The 14,220-nt window shown below is 43.9% G+C and overlaps 1 pseudogene; it reads right to left on the bottom strand.

Moving 5' to 3' along the window:
• Positions 1-10,258: 10,258 nt before the first annotated feature.
• On the bottom strand, positions 10,259-11,178 carry LOC125367005 (annotated as a pseudogene).
• Between the last annotated feature and the right edge of the window lie 3,042 nt (positions 11,179-14,220).

Genomic DNA, 14,220 nt, shown 5'->3' with positions numbered 1-14,220 from the left:
TTCACCTTTGGACTCTGCTCAGTAAATAAGATGGGATTCTTGTGGGATAGGCAGTGAGGGCCTCAATAGGGCAAAGTCTGGGCACCTTGAAAGACAGGGTTGACCCTGATGTTCAAGGAGAACTGAGAGGGGAGGCTGAGGAATCCTGAATTGCACATGGACCAGTCCTCAGTGACTGGGTGGGTGGGAACAATGTACTGTGCTTTTCCATAATATTTCAATGATTTTTATCCTCCCCTCCCTTTTTTTGTTTGCTGTGTATATGTGTTTGTGAGTGTGTGCTGGTACTGGGGCTTGAACCCAGTGCTTCTCTCTCTGTCACTGTCTCGTTTCCCTTCTCTTCCCTTTCTCCCCTCTTCCCATCCCTCAATCCTGTGCCATTTACCTTCCCTACTTTAATTTTGCCTATTACTCTGCTCCTCTCTTCCTCTTTCCCTCTTCTTCTCTTTCTTTTCTATTCCCTCTCCCCATCTCCCTCCTCTTGAATCCTTCCTTATCTCTCCACTCTCTGTCTCTATTTCTCTCTGTGTCTCTGTCTTCCTGTCTATCTCTCTGTCTCTCTCTCTCTCTCTGTCTTTCAATTTTCATGGTCATTGCTTGTGCTTCATGACTTGAGTGACAAATCCAAGCCTGCACTGTCTAATGAATTGGAGATGGAAACTACCCTGGCTGTCTTTACCTTAGATCTTCCAGCTATCCACATCAGGAGGACTTAGCATTACAGACATGAGGCACCAGCATCTAGCAATGGTTTTGACTTCGTGAATCTAATGTAGCAGAGATTGGTTTCACTTATGGGTACTTTTCTGACAGACAGCTGTGTGGGATACACTTTACAAATGCTTGTGGAAGGAAGGGGGTGGTGTGTTGCTGTGCAGAATGGGCATGGAGAGAAGATGCGCACAGTGCAAAGGTGTCAGCACTGAATGGTATTGGAATCATAGTAGAGTCCCCATGAGTCTCCAGAGAGGCCCTTATATGACACAGCCTCTGCAGAGCACCAGATTTGGGTATGGTTTATCTTTTCCCCCGGTAGTTCCCAGGTGGAGACTCTAGGCCTCAGGGAAGAACAGCAGAGTGCCTGAAGCTCTCACAGAGACATAGTTCTTGTGACACTTTACCAGTCCCTTACACACTAGTTCACTCGTTTTGGAAGGTCTGACTAGCACTGAAGCTGCTCTGTCAATGGTGATGAAATAAACCTAGGAAATGCCACAGTCTTCCCTTCCTTCCTCAGACAATATTCCCAAGGTCATCAGGGTTCCAGTGGCTCTGCAAGTTCTTATCCCTGTTAAAGGTTGGGTTCCTCCATGGATAGACCAAGCTGGTGGTCAGATGGTCAAGGGCTTGTCCTAATTTACATAGGTTCTCCGTGGGAGCTGTTTATTTGGTCCCATGTTTATTCCCAGTGCTTCCTTGATTCCCAGTGGCTGTGTGGAAGTTGGGGTCCTCTTGAGTGTAGCTGTGGCTGAGACAGATCTCTGGTTTTGCTGCCCTTAGAGGCATTGCTGGAGTTGTTCAGCTATATTTAAGGTCAGTGCAGCCCTGGCCAGCCACCTTTCTAAGCTGACCTCAGGGAGGCAATCCTGTGACTTGACTCCTGACGACACTTGTAATCCTAAAAAGGTGAGTATCCTTGTTCAAAGCCAACCTCAGCTAGAAAGCAAATGAGAATCTTATTTTCATTTAACTACCAGAAAACCGGAAGTGGTGCCATGGCTCACAGTGGTTGAGCACTAACCTTGAGCTGAAGAGTTCAAGGACAGCTCCCAAGCTCCAAGTTCAAGCCCCACAACCACCAACAACAAAAAACACCTAAAATTATTTGTGAAAATCAACCCTCCTACACGTTCCTTAGCCCTGTTGTTGTTTGGTTTGGAAAGAATGGAAATAATTTCACACTGAGTACAGTCAATTGAAATGACCAACCCTTTAACAGAAAAGGGGGTCGATCTTCACCCACGCTGACCCCAAAGGCCCTGACACAATCTGTGACACAACCACAGCCAAACTGTGCATTCTGGATGTAAAAGGAAGTTCTAGCTGTGCTCCTGAGGCTCTAGTCTCTAGCATTTTCTATTTGAAAAGCAATTCCTGACCTTAATTCTCAATGCCTAGTGCTATTCTCAGGTCAGTCAGGGAACACAGTCTTTCATGCCTAGATGGAGTTCACCCAAATGAGTCTTAAAATAGTGTAAAACAGGTCTTCCTGTGTGGTTCGCCCTTCTGACCTCACCTGTGTGTACCTGCCCCAGGGTCACATGGGGCGATTATGCAGACCTGGAAAGGCTGTTCTAGCTGGTCCCGCCTCCCAGCCTTGGGACCACGTGTGGCCAAGAGTTCACCTGGAGGTGAACCCAGAGGCGGTCCTGTGGGCTGTGATGGAGAATTAGGCAGCCTCTTAGGATTGTTCCCTTGGCCATCCACCGTTGATGGACAGCTCAGGCCTCCCCTCAGTCCGTAGCTAGGTGTGCCTACACCCCTCCACTTCCTGCTGCTTTATAGGCCAAAGCTTCTCCCAAATAAAGTGAGACCTTGCATGACACTCTCCCAGGCTGTCTGATTGTCCTCCGACGAAAGGGGGGCTGGGTGCGGGTGGTCCGTCGACTCTTCACCTTTTCTTGGCTCGCCTCAGTCAGGTTGCACTTACCCGCCTCTCCCGCTGGCCAGGAGAGCGCTGGGGGTGAGGGACCCTGACATCTGCTGCCCAACGTGGGGCACAGGATAGCACAGGTTTAGAAGTGAAGCAATCGGTGAGCCAAGTAAGGCGAGTTCCGAGAGGTAAGGGTATCCCCGGAAAGGATGGGGCAATCTCAAAATCAGCGGGTGATCCAGCCCTCCAGGTGCTGATATTTACACTCCAAAGCACTGGACTGGACATTTCAGACTCCCAGGCCACAAGGATTTGGGAGGCCCTGACACACACCACCCCTTGACTGGTGGATGCCAGTCTCCTTAAATGTGATACGTGGGATCGGGTAGAGCATGGAGTGGAAAGTAAGGATTTCAACTTGGGAGAGGAGCTCCCTCTCCTAGTCTTCCCAATCCTTCAGACCCTTAAGACCTGCTCTTCCCCAGACCTCCTAAGGGGGAGCATCTGGGCCTGGGAAGGATCTGCGGAGGAACGTCTTGGATGGGAGGGAAACAGCCCTCCCGCTGCCCAGGAGGAGAGGGGCTCAATGCCTCACTCCAATGAGCCCACAGAGAAGCTTTGGCCTGATCCCCTGGGTCCCGAGCCAAGAGCCTTGGCCCCGGGACATGTGGTGGACCAGGAAGGTGGGGGGCGGCCTCCATCGTCTCCTCACCCCTCCCCAACTGGAGGCTCCCCTTCATCTTGTATGGACCTGGGAAAGCCTGCTGAGATGCCCGTTCACAGCCACGGCTCATGCTCACCATGCATGGGCTTCCCAGTAATTGTTAACCCGGGACACATTAGGCCGGCCTGGTGGCACCCCTGGGAAGCCCAGGATCTTAGAGAACTTAGAAAGGCGAAACCATAACTGGGTGTCTAGTGCCTTAGAGGGTTTCATGGGGAAGTTGGACTGCCATTATGGCACTTCAAGATGGGTAACCTCATTTTTGAGGTTACTGTGGACTCCCCCTATACTTTTCTCTACCAAACCTCTTATTAAAGGTGTAAATGTTTTTACTGATGGGCAAAGCGGGATATGCCGCGGTGGTATAATCCACCACCTCCCCTACTACTACCCACTACTTTGAGCCAGTTACAGGGTCTGCACAATTTAAGGAGCTATACACAGTTGCCTTGGCACTAACCCATGCCCAGCAGCTGATGAACATGTTTTCTGATAGTTTGTATGTAGTTAATTTGTTACCAACCCTAGTGTCTTCATACATTAAACTTGCCTATTCAGGTGAAAGGACCCGGCATGCTGAAAGCCATTTGCTACCATGTTTTGCCATCCTGGGGCTACCCTTACAGGTAAAGACAGACAATGGGCCTTGATTTATAAGCAAACCATTGCAAAGTTTTTTTCAAATGTGGAATATAAACACACCACTGGAATACCATACAATCCAAGGGGTCAAGCCATAATCGATTGGCATAACAAGACCCTAAAGGACCAATTAATAAAAAACAAAGGGGGAGGGCATCCACCATGGCCAGTTAAGGACAGCCATGCTTACACTAAATATTTCAAATTTCTCCAAAGACCAACCTCTGACGGCTTTTTCAGAGGCATTGGTCAAATCAGACACCTTATTTAAAGGTGGAAGTCCGATGGAAGGACCCCCTTACTGGATCATGGCGAGGTCCTGACCCACTTATTAGCATGGGAAGGGGCTTCAGATGTGTTTTCCCAATCAGGGAACCAAGCCCAATTTGGGTACCTGCAAGAGACCTAAAATACTGTTCACCAAAATAACTACCCAAGAGCACTTTCTCTTGAGGTATGCTTCCTTATTCTCTCTAGGAATAAAAAAGACTGTGGTGGATTTCTTCCTGCTTCTCCCTGGAAATATGGGAAACCTGCCTGCATGTATCAGTGGTGGACAACAACGGAGACAGCCAGCCTCCTTTCCTTCCAGTGCCTGCCCTGCTTGCTTCTAGGACTCTACCTCGACATCTTTTATGGCACAATGTTTCTCAGTGGTGATAACGCCTACAGCTACTGCCAAAGAACTGGAATGGAGTTTGCAATGTTATTTTCATTATGTCTTTCCCCCGTTGCTGAGATTAGGGGCTCCCTTTGGGGGGAGAATAGGTGTTGAAGGCCTTGGCCCCATGCTTCAATGTTTATGATAAACTGTCCACTAATGATGTGTTAAGTTGCTAGCACCTTGGCTTCTGTGGACCTCCAGAACTGCCAGGGCCTGGACCTGCTCACTGCCAGAGAAGGGGAACTCTGCCTGCTTTATACTGAGTGGCACCGAAATGGACTGAACTCCAATTTTCCCTAGACTGAGCCAAATGGGTGGCTCCCTTACCTTCTCCCCCTTGTGGGAGAGACCCCCCATGATCCTTGTGTTTACATTTGCCTTGTGTTCACATTTGCCTTGTGTTTGCATTTAATATTACTTCAAGGTGAGAGGAGAGGGGGGAGCTGGTTATCAGCCGCCTGCTACAAAAGGACCCTTGGTGGGCCAATAGGAGGAAAGGGCAATGCCAGGCTAACGTTGCAGATGAAACTCAGCACAAAACTGGCACTTTAACACTTGAGCCACATCTCCACTTCTAGCTTTTTGCTGAATGGCAGATCAGAATCCCATTGACTTTCTATCGGGACTGGCTTCTAATTAGTATCCCTATGGTGTAGGTTATGGCCTGAAGCCTGGCAGAAGTGATGCCATTTTGTCCCCCAAGGAAAAAAGCTCCTGACCCCAGAACTGTTGTTTGCTCAAACAGGTGATGCAAAAAAGCTGTTTACTCAGCAGATTCTAAAAAAGAAAAGTCCCCCAAAATGTTCCAGCCTCTCAGTATTTAGGGGAGTATGTCTACATTTACTGTTCAGTTTTGTTTCTGGATATGCTTTGCAAAACAAAGCATTGCTTGGCAGAAAGGATGTGGTTTTTGTCTTTAAAAGACTTAACTCTGAGCTGCTTCCAGATGCACAATTTGGGAAGTCTATGTGCAGCCACTAGCCTGTGGAGGGGACTCCTATGATGTGGCTTATTAAATGTGGCATCCTCTGTTTTCTTGCTGATTAGGTCACAGCTCCCAGAGCTCACAATCCTGAGTAGCTAAGATTACATGTGGGAGCCACCACCTTTCTGCTGAAAGCTGTTCCAAGTCTCTGAAAGGATAGATGGGGAGAAATCAGGCACTTGCAGTGTGACTATCAGATGAATGATTCCACACTACAGAGTGGAGACTGATTTATGTGGAATCAATACAGATTTGGTTCCCCGTCTTTGAGTGTAAGAAAGATCCAAGCAGGTCATCTCTTTATAACAAATTGAATTCAATTCTCTGTCTCAGTTTTCTAGTTGCCAAGTGTGGGGTTCCCCCTCCCCTTTTCTCAAGAGGTAACATGGTTCAAAACACCTTATATTCATTTGCTAAATGGAACTCTTCTATACAACCACTTAAAGATAATCATTTTTAAAAATACATTTTAAAGTAAAACTTTAAGAGAATTTGGCTTAGGTAGTTGTAGATAATGCAGCTAAAAGTTCAATCAAATTGGCACACAAGGTGCTGGGGATATGGCCTAGTGGCAAGAGTGCTTGCCTCCTATACATGAGGCCCTGGGTTCAATTCCCCAGCACCATATATGCAGAAAATAGCCAGAAGTGGCTCTGTGGCTCAAGTGGCAGAGTGCTAGCCTTGAGCAAATAGAAGCCAGGGACAGTGCTCAGGCCCTGAGTCCAAGCCCCTGGACTGGCCAAAAACATAAAGGGCACACAAGCTGGCAAAATCTGGAATTTGTAAAAGGATGTAACAGTAAAAGGTAGGACTTAAATAAAATAGCTTTTTGTTTAAAAGGAGGCTTTACAAAATTGTTTGAAAGGAAGCAATCAATTTGAGATTCGATTTTTCTTTGGCAGTGCCACTGGGGCTTGAACTCAAGGCCTCTGCATTGTCCCTAAGCCTCTTTTTGCTCAGAGCCAGTACCTTGCCAGTTTGAACCACAGGTCACCTTCTGGTTTGTAGGTGGTTAACTGTAAATAGGACTCTCAAGGACTTTCCTGCCACGGCAGGTCTCAAACCTTGATTGTCAGATCTCCATCTCCTGAGTAGCCAGGGTTACAGGCCTGAGCCACCAGCACCTGGCTTGAAGATTATAATTCTTATACCCCTTGCCATAGTTACGTATTCAAAGCCTAAGATCTTATCTGTATCTCTGAAGATGGCTGAAAATAGGCTGAATGCTGTACTCTCCCTGGCTTCCAGGTAATAAATCTTTCTCTAACCTTCACTATGTCTATTTGTCATACAGGGGCAAGAGGCTGGAGCTGGTATGTGGAATAGCTGGAAATAGTACCTAGGGTCTCCCTTCTGTGGAGTAGCACCCCGGCAATTCCTTTCTCCCATCTGGCTGTAGCTTGAATGATTCACATATGTCAAACGCTAGGTTCCTAAGCAAACTGCCAATAAAGAAAGATTGTTCTGAATTTTCTTTTGCAGGTTCTGTCAGTGGAGATGGCTGTAGATGCCTGCATGACCAGTTGAATTTTCTGGAGGACAAATGTGTAAGATTGGAGGCCAGGGTGAAGAGAGGGGAGAGACAAGGAGGAGACAGAGTCTACTGGATTTTGTTGTGTGGGAATTCACTTGCAGATACAGAGAAGCCACATCTTGAGAGGCTGAACTGGGAGTCTTTATTAAAAAGCCGATGACTGCAGATGGACTTCTGTCCCAAAGGCCTGTAGCCCAGAAAGTGGCTTTCATGGAGTTTTTCAAGGCAAAACCCATATGTTTGGATGAGGACCCAAGCTCACCAAATGCAAACCATGGAGTAGACCACTCAGGAGCTAGTAATGCAAACCATCTAGGGGGACAGTCGGGGGAGAGCATTCTCTGTAGCAAGACTGTCGTGGGGCCAAACACATATGCAGTTCAAAGAACAGCCTGTTTCAACTCGAGACTCTGAAGCTTGGTGAAAAGCCCCACCACCCAGCAAGATGCTAGAATTGCAGTGAGGACAACATAATGCTACTTAGACCAGTGTCCTTATTTCACTTTCAGAAACTGAACAGATAAGATCCAGACAGCAATCAGTTAGAGGCATCAAGAAGTTTCTAGGTTGACCTCCTTATAACTTACCCTCACTAAAATGTGTTCTCTTGTTATTGTCTGATGTTGTTGGTTGTGGGGCTTGAATTCAGGGCCCAAGCACTGTTCCTGAGCTTTCTTGCTCAAGGTTAAGCCCTCTACCTCTTTGAGCCACAGCTCTACATCCGGTTTACTGGTGTTTCATTGTAGATAAGAGTCCCATGGCCTTTCCTGCCCCAGCTGGCTTTGAACCACTATCCTCAGATCTCAGCATCTTGAGTAACTAGAATTTCAGGCATGGAGGCACCTGTGTTTGGCTTGTGTTGTAACTCTTTGTTTGTGCCTTGTCATGTGCTTGTCACTGTATGCTTAGATCATCCATTGAGATTGAGTGCATTAGGTGCACTCAGAGGAAGCAGGTATTCTGTGAATGATTTCAAATTGCCCAAAGGTGCAAGACCTGCACTCAGCACACAGAGACACCGTGGCCTTCTTCTGATGGACACTAAAGCCCCATCACCAGCAACACTTGGTGGACAGTATTACCCATGCCTCCAGGGTCACATAGGAAAAGAAGGGAGGTAAATCCCAAAACTTGGCAACCAGAAAATTGAGACTCAGAATTGAATTTAGGCTTGATACCGAGAAATGAACTGCTTGGCTCTTACACTTAAAAATGGGGAGCCAAATCTGTATTGATTCCACATAAATCCATCTCCACCCTGTAGTTCAGAATCATTCATGTGATAACCACATTTGAAACCCCCAGATTTCTCCCAATCTCTCTTCTGAGTACTATATTGGAACAGGTCCAGGCAGCGGCTCCCACCTACAATCCTAGCTACTCAGGAGGCTAAGATCTGAGGATACTGGTTTGAAGCCAACCCAGATAGAAAAGTCTATGGCATTCTTATCTCCAATTAATGAGCAAAAATCTAGAGTTGCAGGTATGACTCAAGTGGTAAAGTGACAGCCTTGCAAAAATTAAAAAAAGCTAAGGGACAGTAGCTAGGCCCTGAAGTTCAATCCCACGTAGTGGCATAAAAGAAAAGGAAGTGATGGAGAGAGGGAGGGAGGGAGGAAGTAAAGTAAAAGAGGAAGAAAAAAGAAAGATGGATGGATAGAAGGAATGACAACTTGGTCTCATATGAATCAATATGGTTCTGTCTCTGACCTGGCCAAGTTGTTGCTCCATTTAGAGACCTGGAGGAGCATAATGCTCTTTGAAGTTCCTGGGAATATAACGGCTAACACCTTGACAAATGCATTTCTCTTCTTCTCAACAAAGAAGGGGTCTATGCAGAAGTGCTGGGGGTGGACTGAATGCAAGCTGTCCCTTTCCCTAATGCTGCTGCCCCTGCTTTTATTAAACTTGTATATTCATTATATTATACAGGATTTTATCACTTAATTTAACAATTCTCAGTAGTATGTGTTAGCTGTACAGCAGGTTTACTTAGATCTGTCCCTGTATGCATGCAATGGGCTTCAGTCTCACAAGGTTTTCTCACTCTTTCATATGTTAAAGCTACGTAATGATTTCCCTACTAGGTATATGGAATTACATTCCTATGAACTTGAGTATACATGTCCCTTTTCCCTTTATACTTGGCAGCATTTTTAAATTAGCCTTCTTTTTTTTTTTTTTTTTTTTTTTTGGCCAGTCCTGGGCCTTGGACTCAGGGCCTGAGCACTGTCCCTGGCTTCTTCCCGCTCAAGGCTAGCACTCTGCCACTTGAGCCACAGCGCCGCTTCTGGCCGTTTTCTGTATATGTGGTGCTAGGGAATCGAACCTAGGGCCTCGTGTATCCGAGGCAGGCACTCTTGCCACTAGGCTATATCCCCAGCCCTAAATTAGCCTTCTTAATGATAGACATTGTCACTAGAGTGAGATAAAATTCAGTGCCATTTGGCTTTGCATTCCCATATGCTAAGGATGTTGAGTACATCATTGTGCATTTTGTTTAGATATTTATAATTTTGCTTTGGAGATTTATCTTTACTATTTGCCAATTTATTACTTGTATATACATACACAATGGAATTTTAAGCTTCCATCAGAAAAAATGTTATGTAGTGTCTGGAAGGAAATGGAAGCATGGAAAAATTATTTTAATCAAAGTAAGCCAGGCCAAAAGAAACATGTATTGCATAGTTCTCCCCATTTATTGTAACTAGAATATGTATGTCTAGAAGTATACACACTGGATAGGAAAAGACAAAAATATACACTTTGACATGATAAATTATATAGGACTGCAAACATTCACATAACAGACCAAATCAAAAGACATCCTTACTAAGAAGCAAGTTGTAAATCAGATGGTGTGATTTAAGATACCCATAAAATGAGAAGTTTGAGGTGACATAGTAGCAAAATAGTCATCAGACTAAGACTGTTAAGTACAGCATAGAATTAGATTTTATACTTTAATATTTAACAAATAACAGCTTTTCATTTTACAAAGGAGTATATTAGTATGAGTACATGAGATTTGGGATACTGTCTTAGGTATCCACAAGATGACTATAGATTTAGCTCAGAAATTGTATACAGTAATCAAATATATGAGTTTAGTCTTAATAATGCTTATCTCTACTTCTATGTCTTTTATCCCTGAAGCCATGCAGACAATTTCTATTTGGCCTGACTAAGATGATGTAGCACTTGGGGGCAAAGATGCAGCCCAGGAGCCCTGCACTGGAGGCCAAGATGGAGAAGACCTCCACAGCCACCATGACCTTCCCCTTGGCACTGTGGTAGCCAGGCAGGAAGCTGAGCCACATACTGCAGAACACCAGCATGTTGAAATTCAGGAACTGGGCTTCATTGAAGGTGTCAGGCAGGTTCCTGGCCAGGAAAACCACAGTGAAGCTGGCCAGGGCCAGGGAGCCCAGGTATCCCAATACACAGTAGAAAGCTATGAGGGAACCCTTACTACAGAGGATGATGATGAGGCCATGTTCAGAGTGGGAATCTGTATCTATGAAGGGAGGAAAGTTTCCCAGCAGAGTCCACAGAGAGTCACCTGGATCAGGGTGCAGATGGGAATAATTAAGTTGGGAGCCCCTGATACCAGCAGCCATCTCATTGTTCTCTCTGGAGAAGTGACCTTGAAGGCCAGAACCACAGTTACAATTTTGGCCAAGACAGCAGAAACAGCTATAGTGAATGCAACTCCAAATGTGGTTTGCTGTAGAATGCAGATGACTGTTTTGGGATGGACAATAAAGACCAAGGAACAGAAGAAGCAGAAGATGAGGGAGATAAGCAGGATGTAGCTGAGAGCCTGGTTGTTAGCCTTGACAAAGTGGGGGTTGTGATGTTTCACAAAGACTCCAAGAACAACTACTGTGAGTGTAGATATGCAAAGAGCCATGCAGGCCAAGACCATCCCTAAGGGCTCTCCATAAGCTAGACAACTTGCAGCTCTTGGGAGGCACTGGTTTCTCTATGTGTTGGCATACTGATGATCTGGACACTTCACACTCTGGTCCATATCTGCTGAGGGAGACAAATTACCATTAGTCCCCTTGTAGTACTCAAAAGGAAATTAGAAAACGCCTATATGGAGATATTTTTGACATATGAATACTTAGTAATATAAAGTAAATATTACTGAGTATTACCAGATGATGTTAATATTATTTTTATGTCTGCATCATGTTTACATACTCATTCCTCATATTTCAGTTTTACTGACGCTCCTTTACTTACCACGGCAATCATAAATCTAAGTTCTTGCCATTTCTAATATCCACGAATAATTTTTTCCTTTATGCTGTCATAATCCTCAGAATTGTGGTTACAACTCAAACCCCTCATTTGAAATTGTGGGTCGTAAGCCTTGCATATTTTTCTGCTTCTCTGTACAATATAGATAGGAACATGGTGGTTCTTCTTGCAGTTGTTACACTTGTCTCTACTCAACTGTAGGAACAGAGAATCAAGACATTCTTAGGAGATATGAAGTCATGCTATGCACAACAGCTATGCCTTCTTCTTACAACAAACCCAACCCTGAGCACTCGCTCTGTTGTAAGAAAAGGCCTAAGCACTAGGAAGTAAACATATGCAGGATCTGTGTTTCCTTTGTAGTCAGAAGGTAATCTTGAACAAGATAGAGTCTTTGTTCTTTAAGAAGCTTTACAATTAATATGACAGAAGTTAAACTTATAGAGATAAGTAGCCGAGTAAACATGCACACAGCAGACTAGAAAAAAATAATACTGTTTTTATTACTATAGCTTTATAATACAGCTTGAAGTTTGTTATTGTAATTCCTCCTGCACTTCTTTCTGCTTAGGATTGCTTTTGCTATTCTGGGTCTTTTATTGTTCCACATAAATTTCTGGATTGCTTCGTCTATTTCATTAAAAAATGGTGTTGGGATATTAATGGCTATTGCATTGAATTTGTAGATAGCCTTTGGCAACATTACCATTTTGATTATATTAATCCTCCCAATCCAGGATCATGGGAGGTTTTTCCATTTCCTGAGTTCTGCCTTAATTTCATTTTTCATGTTTTTAAAGTTCTTATCATAGAGGTCTTTCATTTCTTTGTTAAGGTTATTCCTAGGTATTTTATGTTTTGTGAGGCTATTTCAAAAGGAGTTGCTTTCCTGATTTCAGCTTCGTTGTTCAGGTCATTAGCATATAGAAAGGCCATTGATTTTTGAGGATTTATTTTATATCCTGCAACTTTGCCAAAGTTTTGGATCAGCTCTAGTAGTTTTGGAGTAGAGTCAATGGGGTTCTTTAGGTATAGGATCATGTCATCTGGGAAGAGAGAAAGTTTATGGAAATGACTGTCATATCACTGTTGTAATTACTTTCATCATGCGATGTGAAACCATAGCTTCTATTATTGATGATCCTCTTGTATCCCCTTCCTATGGTTGTACCTGCACTATCTGTGTATCTTATCTGAGTACATTGGAAACTGTGTATACTGGTATTAGAACTAGGAAATAAAAAGGGAATACCAAAATCGAGAGACACAGGGTAAAAAAAGACAAATGACTACAAAAGCAATACTTGCAAAACTGTTTGGTATAAATGAACTGAACAACTTATGGGGGAAAAATAGAAAGGGGGAAGGGGTAGGGGGGAATGAGGGAGTAGGTAACAAACAGTATAATAAATGTATCCAATGCCTAACATATGAATGTGTAACCTCTCTGTACCTCAGTTTGACAATAAAAATTTAAGAAAAAATCTATATGTAAATCAGAGGCCATGATTTTTTTAAAAGAAGTATCAACAACTGTCCCAATTAAATTACTAAGGGAGTGAAAGAAAATTTTGATCGTGGAATCCTAATATCCAACATTTGAATTGACTTGCATGGGTTGGGAGAGAGTATGAATTTCTCCCAAAGACATGCACTTATCTGACCCATTAGCCATCTCATAACCTGAACAAGGAGTGCAATCAAAGCAACAGGCATCCTTTCTTTCCTGAGGGGATTTCCTGAATCTAGGACCACAACTCTCACTGTAGACAGAGTGGGGAGACTGAGGAAAATCATATATATGTCAGTAACTTTTATGTAATACACCAAAAATCCATTGTTTTAAAATATTGGATTATAAAGCATATTACTTCCATACACATAAGTACAGTCAAGTGTTGAATGATCTTATAAATTCCCAATCACAAGATCACAAAAGGTTTATGGGCTATACCCTTGATCTGTGGTCTGTTGAATGGTTGAGAAATGGAAGACCTTTAAAAGTAGAGATTAATGGTTAGAAAGTAAGTCCTACTGGCAAGCTTATTGAACATCATTGAATATTTTGTCTCCTACTCATCCATGAAATTGTGAACAGCAAGAAAGAAGTATCCTCTTTGAAACTTTAACAGTATGCACTAAGGTAGAGCATAGACATCCCTTTTATAGGGTTATATGATCTCCATATGTATCATATCTTCTCAGTTTTTCAGTGGCCAAAAGTGAGAATCTTCTGATAGATTCTCAAGGATTCATCGCGCCAAAGATAACTAGCAGGACAACTAACCCTTGAATAAAACCTCCACAGAAGGAAGCAAATCTTGAAACCACATAAAATGACACCTTTGGTACTTTGTCACAGTGTTAAAAACTTGCTATAAATATGCAACTCATATTTTATGACACTATTCTTTTTTTTTTTTTTTTTTTTTGGCCAGTCCTGAGCCTTGGACTCAGGGCCTGAGCACTGTCCCTGGCTTCTTCCGCTCAAGGCTAGCACTCTGCCACTTGAGCCACAGCGCCGCTTCTGGCCGTTTTCTGTATATGTGGTGCTGGGGAATCGAACCTAGGGCCTCGTGTATCCGAGGCAGGCACTCTTGCCACTAGGCTATATCCCCAGCCCCATGACACTATTCTTAATTGACATTTAGAGACTGTTAATTTCCTTTTTTTTTTTTTTTTTTTTTGGTCCTGTTCCTGGGGTTTGCTCTCGGGGTATGTGCATGGTCCTTGGGCTTTTGTTTTGCTCAAGGTTAGTACTCTACAATTTGATCCACAGTTCCACCTGAGGTTTTTGTTTGTCAGT

This window comes from Perognathus longimembris, chromosome 18, assembly GCF_023159225.1.
Source record: "Perognathus longimembris pacificus isolate PPM17 chromosome 18, ASM2315922v1, whole genome shotgun sequence".
In the NCBI taxonomy this organism is placed as follows: Eukaryota; Metazoa; Chordata; class Mammalia; order Rodentia; family Heteromyidae; genus Perognathus; species Perognathus longimembris.
This window is presented reverse-complemented; position numbering and strand designations above follow the sequence as displayed.